The 9288-nt window shown below is 39.7% G+C and overlaps 1 pseudogene; it reads left to right on the plus strand.

Annotated features, from left to right (window-relative positions):
* The first annotated feature begins 787 nt into the window (after window positions 1–787).
* LOC141419770 (RNA polymerase II subunit A C-terminal domain phosphatase SSU72 pseudogene) lies at window positions 788–1372 on the plus strand (annotated as a pseudogene).
* Window positions 1373–9288: the final 7916 nt, after the last annotated feature.

Here is a 9288-nt window from a genome sequence, read left to right on the forward strand (position 1 = left end):
AAAAATATTTGTAACAATTTTGCAAATACAAAGTCCAGCACACAGTAAGAAATGGCCAAGCATCAAAGAAGATACATGTAATAAACTGCAGAAAGAGACCCGCTGAGATTCAATATATTGGGAATAGCAGACAACCACTTTAAAATAATTGTGCTTACCACAAACAAGATAAAACGAGAAAGAAGTTTTAGAATTGAAAAAGACAATTAAAATTCAGAACTCGGTGGGTAAGTTTGACAGCAAAGCAGAAATAGATGAAGAGACGATTAACTAGAACAGGTCAGAAAATACCAGACTGAAACATGGGGAGAAAAATGTAGAAGGCAGGGCTGGGGGTGTGACTCAAGTTGTAGAGCACCCGCCTGGCAATCGCAAGGCCCTGAGTTCAAACCCCAGTATCTCCAAAAAGAAAAAAATGCAGAAGGGACAATAAATGACACTGAAGATTCAATGATAAGCCCTTGTTTAAGGTTGTGGCGTGACGTGGGACGCTGGCGCCGGGCTAACCTTCCAGCACTTTGTGTGGAACGTGGACGGGCACCTCGTGGACATACCCAGGACAGGTGCGTAGATGGCTGCCTAGGTGCATTCTTCCTCTGCTGGCTTGAAATCATGCGCTCCCGAGAGGCCCCTCCCTGTGACATGACCCTGTGCTGGGCAACGTGACCCTACGTTGGATGACGTAAAATCTCTGCGCTATGCGGCCAGAGCCCACTTTCTGACTTCTGGCTGTCGCAGTCGCCATTTTGTTCTCGTCTGAGCATTGCGTCTGAGGTAAGGAACCGTCATGCCATCCTTGCCTTTACAGTTGGCGGTCGTTTGCTCGAGCAACCAGAACCGGAGCATGGAGGCCCACAAGATCCTCAGCAAACGAGGATTCAACGTCCGCTCATTTGGAACAGGAGCACATGTGAAGCTTCCAGGGCCAGCACCTGACAAGCCAAATGTTTATGATTTCAAAACCACATATGATCAGATGTATAAGGATCTAATTAAGAAAGATAAAGCTTTCTATACGCACAATGGCATTTTGCATATGCTGGACAGAAATAAGAGAATCAAACCTCGTCCTGAAAGGTTCCAGAACTGCAAAGATCTGTTTGATCTGATCCTCACTTGCGAAGAGCGAGTGTATGACCAGGTGGTGGAAGACCTGAATTCCAGAGAACAGGAGGCCTGCCAGCTAGTGCACGTGATCAACGTGGACATCCCGGACAACTACGAAGAAGCCACCCTTGGGGCGTTCCTCATCTGTGAGCTGTGCCAGTGTATCCAGCAAACCGAGGACCTGGACGACGAGATCGAAGAACTGCTGCAGGTGTTTGAGGAGAAGACCGGCAAAGCCTTCCTGCACACTGCCTGCTTCTACTGAATGGGACTTCTGCACACCCTCTGAAGCCATCTTGAGTTTCCTTTTGTTAGTACTTTTTTTCTTCCAGACATTAGTTATTACTTTTAGGCGTTTTGTCAGTTGATGAATAAGCTATGCATTTGAAATAAGAGAAACTTGAATACTGTCTTACAACGAAATGAAATATTTTCTACTTGATGTTTACTTACGAGTGGAATATTGGTTTTAAAATTTACTTTTTTCCTTCAACCAAAAAAAAATGATTTCATGCTTCATTTACTCCCAACATAAATGTGTTTTTTACATGTACCTATCTTTCTCTTTGCCTCTTCACTAGCCAACTAATTATACAAATGCCCAAATAAAGTAATCTGCACACTTTTAGGAAAAAAAACCTTGAAATTGTACAATAAATAGATGATGTTTGTTTTAAATAAATATCTTGTTGTATTTACTTTGAGCCTTAGCAGGAAAAAAGAAATAGTAGAGGAGCAATATTTAAAGATTTAATGGATAATAATTTTCCAAAATTAACTTTTAAAAAATGATTTTTTTACATGAACACAATACCTGCAGTTTTTTTATTGTTTTATTATTCATATGTGCATATAAGTCATTTTAAAAGGCTTATGAACCTTATGAACTTGAGAAGAAAGAGGTGGCTAGAAAACTGGGTTGGAGTCATACTGTTAAGGACTCTAAGGAGCTCAATTACAGGACATTGGTGGAGTAAATGTCAGGGTGGGATCCCAGAAGACCAGAGAGGGATGAGAGGCCATTTGTTAAAGAAACAAAGACCACAAAATGGCAACACATGATTACCTACAGGAAGTCAAGAGTCCAATCTGGAAAAGCTGAGCTTAATCTTTGCTATACTGAGGAGTTGGTTTTTTGGTGGCAGTGGGGTTTGAACTCAGAGCCTTGCACTTGGTAGACATGTGCTCTACCACTTGAGCCACATCCCCAACCTTTTTTGCTTTAGCTATTGTTTCAAGTAGTATCTCACATTTATGTTCAATCCAGCCTGGACCAGGATCCTATTTACACTTCCTGGACAGCTGGGATGACAGGCAAGAACCACCACATCCAGTTTTTTCATTGGTTGAGATAGGGTCTCACAAACTTTTGCCCAGGCTGGTCTTAAACTATGATCTTTGCAATCTCAATGTCCCAAATAGCTAGGAGTACAGGGGTGAACCACCACACCCAGATTATGGTTTCAATTTTTAAATGGATTCTTAAAAGATTTGGTTACCAGCCTTTGGCATTAATAGGAAATGGCACAACCTTTAGGAGGTGGGGCCTAATGGGAGGAAGTTAGGTTATTGGGTGGTGTGGCCCTGAAGGGGATATCAGCACCTGCACCAGCCCTTTCTTCTATCTTTGCTTCTTGGCTGCCATGAAGTAAGCAGCTTTGCTCGCCATGTGCTCCCCATTATGATTTTTTAACTCACCATAGGCCCCAAAACAGACTGAAACCTCCGAAACCATGAACCAAAATAAATCTTTCCTGCTTTTAAGTTGATTATTTCATCTCTTTTGTCAAAGAGACAGAAAGCTGACTAACACAACCTAGATAGGAGTGAAAAAGCAGAACAGAAACATCTCACAGGTTGAGACATAGGCAGAACTGAAATTGAATTAAGAAACTAAAGCCAAGCAAGGTTGTGAAATCCCACCATACCATGTAAACAGTCTGAATATCTGAGACAAGTGGTTTAATTTAAAGGTGTAGTACTGGGGTGGATGACTGGAGGCTTTAAAGGACTGAATTAACAAAGTGCTAAATGTGTTTTACAAAGATAATTCTGTAGTCAATGTGAGAGGTGAATGAGATAACTTGTGATGGTTATGGTGTGAGGACTGGAGATCAAGCAGTCTTGAGTGCAAACTCGGATTCTACTTCAACTAGCTCTGTCCCCTAGGGCATGTTGAATAAGCTCTCTGGGCTTCAGTTTTCTCATCTGTAGATTGGGCATCTTAACAGGTTGTTCTGAAGTTAATGCAATAATGCATGTGAAGTGTTTGGTATGCAGTGAGCCTGTAGTAAGCATATAGTGAGCAGTAATAGGGCTCTTCTGAGGAGAAACCAGAAGCAGCAAGATTGAGCAGAATGGTACTGAGATGGTCTGAAGGAAACTGGGGGGAGGGGAGAGACATGCATGCACCTATCAATAGCTATAAGAATGAGGAAGGACAAATATGTAGCAAGGCTTGACGCCAGACACTGAGTGTGTATGAGAGAGTGTGTGGGGGTGGGGGAAAGTAGGAGCAATGAACTAAGGCAGAGAAATAACACGAGACCCCTACAATTCTTCCTGGGCACATGTTTCATGTCCAATTGTGTGCAGCTAACTGATCCTGTGCCCAGATAACACTGACAGCCACAGCCCTGAGAAAACATAGGTATGTATGCTCCTATGGATGCACAAAAGATCCATTTGTTTTTCAAAACCATAGGGCCTGCTATAGTCCAATATTCCACAAGAATATACACGCCCAGTGTGAACTTTGACCTGAGACACTTTATTTTTAATGATTACTGTTAGTCATGCATGACCCTTAACAATTTGCACAAGTCCAGCAAGCCATTAATTTCTCATAGAACTGAAGAAACAACTCTGACATATTAATGGAAAACTTACTTGTTTAGTCACTCTACTCCCCCTTTCCACATGGCTACTTCTTCAACCGAACCTGATACTTATGAGTAACAGCTCAGAACAGATGCTGCTTATTTTCTCAGCCCCAGCAAGCTGTCTTGCAAAAGAGGTTAAGAATAGATTGCAAATCCCTCTGCAGTCTCTTTTCTCTTCTTGTTGCTTTCATTTAGACAAAAAGAAGTCAGTTTATCAAAGATTTCCTGAGACTTCAATTCCTTCTGTGAGATGGTGGGGTGTGGAGGCCAAATGGCCCACTAAGCAAAATTTCAATCAGTGGACACCACCAGTAGATGGCTTGCCTTGGTTACTTTTGACTACTCCAACTGCACCAATGGGAGAACCAGAGAGAGGGTAAGAAAGGGTGACCAGGAAGGAGGAATAATGGATGAAAACCTTCTCATTGCTCTGGCAATTTAGATGGTCTCAAAACAAAAATACTATTTCCTCTCAAGTTAACCTCTCCACCGCCAGTTCCATTATTAGCTAGCCCTAAAAACAAAACAAAACAAAACAAAAAAACAGCAACGAAAAAAAGCCCAAAATAGTTTAATAGGCAAAGTGATTTCTAGTATCCATTTTTGCTTGCATCTCCTGCCCATCACTCCCACCCCTCTTCTCTAACATTGAACCCCCATTGCCCTCATGCTGTGCCTCTCTTACATCAGACCAAAGGTGACTAAGTCCTGTGATTTTGACCTTTCTTTCCCTTACTTAATTTTGCTCCCCTCGAATCTGAGCTGTTGTGCACATTTGCTCTGGCAATGTCCAGAAAGAACCTATTCACATTGGCATGTTCAGGAAAGGAGGAACCTCCTAAGGATTACTTTCAAGCAATTGTATCTGGACCCTAATCCTTAAAGGAGCTGCAATAATTTGAACAGACACAGTACTTTGACCCTTTTGCTTACCTCAACTATGGCTAAATTCAGTGTTAATTCAGATTGCTTTAGGGCTGGTGGAGTGGTTCAACTGGTAGAGCACCTGCCTTGCTAAGCCTAGCAAGCATGCGGTTCTGGGTTCAAACCCCAGTATCACCAAAAAAAGAAAAAGCTTGCTTTCAGCTTTTTGTTTCTATGTATGGACAGCTACTTGGAGGCTTTTTTGGGAGAGGAACCATGCCCATCTGGCTTATGGTCATGCTCACCCACACACAACCCCCCATACAACACCTGAGCCTGGCACATAAAGTTCCGCAATTGTTCTCTACACTGAATAAGAGCACACAATTGTTGATTTTCTCATACAAATTCAGAGATAGCAAGAAACACTTTTCCATTTTAATAGCAGTCCTTGAAATATCAGTTTTAATATTTTCTGGGGATTGTGTAATCATTCAATAATTAATTCTCATACTATCTTGTGGTAAATTAGTTATCCTTATGAAAGTTTTATGAATAAAGAAATTATATTGAAATTCTGGTTTAAGAACAAGGGAGAGCAAAATCTAGACTTGAACTTCAGATAGAAATTGCTGAAAGCTGAATTCAAGCCAGTATATGCTTAACGACATTAATCAATGACAGTGATCGTAAAGATACTGAGATGGCTATTTTCTAATTGGAAGTCCTCAACTATGCTCTTAGCACTTTCTGCTAACAAGGCATAATGTGATAAAAGGGAAAAATGGTTGCCTTTTTAATGGCCTATCAAATTCTATTCTCAAGTGTTCCCCTCATCCCAATCAAAGGCAGCAGCATCCTCCCAGTGAGTCAAGGCCATTATATCTTCCCTCCTCCCACCCTTCATCAGTAAATACAAGCACCTGGACCTTCTATATCTGTTTTATTTGTGTTACCGCTACACTGTAGCCTCAGCGCTTGGATGAAGTAGCCTCTTATTTCCTTACAACTTAACACTCGTCAGATCAGTATATCTTATACTATTTATAAGCACAAATCAGTTTGTGTCATATCTCTGCCTCACATTGCATTTCAAATAAAACTGAAACTCTCTTTCAAGGCCTAAAAGGCCTTAGACATTCTAGTTGCTTTTTGACCTTAAATGCTTCTACTCTTTCCCTTACATTTTATATTTCTGCCGTTACGCTCCAGTCATTCTTTACTATTCTTTAAGCTTTATGTGTTTATTTTCACCTCAGTTTTTGTATTTAGTGTTTACTGAGCATTGTTCTGGTATTGCTATCATCATTATTAATACAACAGACATTCATGAAACCAGTTCAACTCTATATAGTGCAAGCTGAAAGCAACTTTGTTTTTTTACTACTGCTCTCTCATCAAATAATTTCTTCCTCAGACCTGAATGAAATCCTGGTCAGATCCCATAACTTATTTGGTGGCTTTCAGATAGGAAAAGGTTCAGTAAAATATAAAGCTGTGCTTCTCAGTCTGGTGGAGTGGCTCAAATGGTAAGATTGCCTGCATAGCAAGCATGAGGCTCTGAATTTAAACTCCAGTGCTGCCAAATAAAAAAATAATAATAACAAAACAAAAAAATTAAGTTGTCAACAGTTGAGGCACCCCTCACAGGGGTGAGAGCAGTGGGATATTTTGGAAACCCTTGGGACACTGGTTATTGCAATGATGGGGAATGAGATTCAGTGGGATTATCTAGATAAGGGATGGAGAGACCAAGGTTTCTGTCAGTATGGGAACACTTGTTCCAGGCATGACATGGCTTTCAAATGTCCTCCTGGACATTCATGTATACATGAAAAGCATATAAATACAAAGTACTTTTTGCCTTGGGTTACTATACACTAAATTTTACAAAATGCAAACACTGGACCAATCAAAGGATAATTGTATGTTGTTTTGTTCTGAACTTTACCAGAAGTTGTTCATCATTTCAGAAAATCGTTTCGCTAACACACACACCATTTTAGCATACAAATAACCAATATGAAATACTTGTACTGGACTTTTCATTGGTAGCTCTTGTAGCCATGGCAGTTCTGTATGTATTAATCCTTATTTCAAATGGTTAAATAGACAGGAAAAATGCCACATATACTGAATTGGATATGATTACTTCAATCCAGGCTTGCTTATTAGTTGTAAGCATGTGATTGATTCATTGTTTCTTCCAGTGTGGTCATGCCAAATCACTTATATATTAAAGTGGTTATTATTTTATTAGAAATTTATTTTATTTCACATTCATATTATAGTTAGAGCATTACAGTTCTTTATTTTTGAAATTTTATGGGTTGGTACATTGTACTAACTATAAATTCCATTTCAGAATATTAAAAAGGAATATTATAAAATATTTATTATAAAAAGAGGGCATTATGTCTGATATTATTGAGGACTACATGAGATTCTCGAGAACTCTTACTACATTGCACTCTCTCCTCACCCAGGGGAAATACAGCTCATCTCCACAGCAACCTCTCTTATTGCTTTGCCCTCAGGGAAGCCTGTAAGTCCAATTTTGTTCCAATCCCTGCAGCCTCAAATTCCGGAGTGCCCTGCTGTTTAGGTGATTTTGTTAAACCACTCTAACTTTAAAAAGAAGGAAAAGATGATAAACGTTGCAGAACTCCATTGATTCCTTCTCTAAAGAAATGTTTCCCTCACTTCAGCTCTTTCTAAGTTGCCTAATTTGCTTTTCCTTGAACATCCCAGGGATAATTTTGCCTCCAAGACTTTGTGCTGGCTTTTCCCTCTTCTCTCAGAAATCTTCTCAATAAGGTCACCTCTTTATGGTTATAACTCCCTCCCTGCTCCACATATACTTTTTCCTAATCTCTTCCCTACTTACTTTATCTCTACAGCATGTATCATCTAATAAACTATTTATCTCCTTCAAGTACAATGTAAACTGCACAAGGACAAAACTTTTGGTCTGTTTTGTTTACTGTCATAGCCCTAGTATAGATAACAGTACTTGGCAAAAATAAGGCTCTCTTTAAAAGTCTGTTGAATAGATAGGAAAGGAAAGAAAAAAATAAAAGAAAGAAATGAAAAAGTAAACTTCAGAAAATATTCCAATTTGTACAGGCCAAATAGTGGCCAGTACAACAGTTTTCTTCTTGCTCTCATTATTCTTGCTTCCTTTAATGGGGTAGGTAAAAAAGATAAGAATAAATAATACATTCGTTAGAGAACTTAAAATTTTTCAGAATGCTTTCATGTACAATGCATTGGATTGAATTTTTGGACTACATTTCTGGCAAAGAGGTCCACTGGCGGAATATGACAATCTTATGTTTGTTTCTCTTTTCTTTTGTTCTTTTTTTTAGGGGGAGGATCGGTCCTAGCATTTGAACTTGAGGCCTTTCCTTTGCTAGATAGGCATTTGAGCTATACCTCCAAGTCTTTTATTTTTCATTTAAGTTCAATTTCTACAGAAAATAGCTCATTTGCTTATCAAATGACAGATCTTCACGTCATTTTGTCTTAGGAAGTCAGGCTTCCTCACTGTTTTCTATTTAGTCCTGTTTCTATGCCTTTCCTTGTGCTGTTCCCCTCATCAGAAGGGCTTTCCCTGTTTATATACCCAACTGCCTAACAGCCCAGTGTTGGTGATATACAAGGGAGCAACGTACTAGGGTGTATGAATTAATTAATTCTACAACTCTTCCATTACAAAGTTCACCTGCATAAGCCTGCTTCCTGTAATGTGAAAAGGACTCATAAATGCAGTCTTCACTGGGAAGGAAGTGCTTTGTCAGTTCTGTTTTCCCGCTTCCCAGTAGTTTCACCATGAACCATTCCTGGTACATGGTTGCTCAATTAATATTTGACACTTGAGTAACTGAATGACTCAAAGTCTCTATGTAGACAGAATTGAGCTTAATGATACCTTGAACCGTTAAGGAATGAGACTACATCCGAGCTTATAAACTGAGTTAGAGAGCCAGTACCATTCCATGGTAGAACACGTTGTCATATTCCCACTTATTCTCAACATACAGCCTCCTAACTGCTTCCAGCACTACCCATGATATGCACATAACATTGTGCAATGGACTTGCTTTATGCAGATCTCCTTTATGTGTAACCATGGCAATGCTGTCTACTCCGTACTTAAAGTGTCTGGAGGACTAGGGCTGTAAGTGTTAACTCACTGTATGATGACAATGAGTTGCTTACATGTAGAGAGACCTTGGACATTTGGAATTAATTTTTATTGTTGTTGTTGCTTGTTTTTGTTGTCACTTTGGTTTAGGTTTTTTGAGTCAGGGTTTTGCTATGTAGCCCAGGCTGGCCAAAACCCTTTGATCCTCCTACCACACTCTCCTGAGTGCTGGGATTACAGTCATGCATGACCATGCCCTACAATTTGGAGTTTTTAAATTATCATAAT

This window comes from Castor canadensis, chromosome X (assembly GCF_047511655.1).
Source record: "Castor canadensis chromosome X, mCasCan1.hap1v2, whole genome shotgun sequence".
NCBI lineage: Eukaryota > Metazoa > Chordata > Mammalia > Rodentia > Castoridae > Castor > Castor canadensis.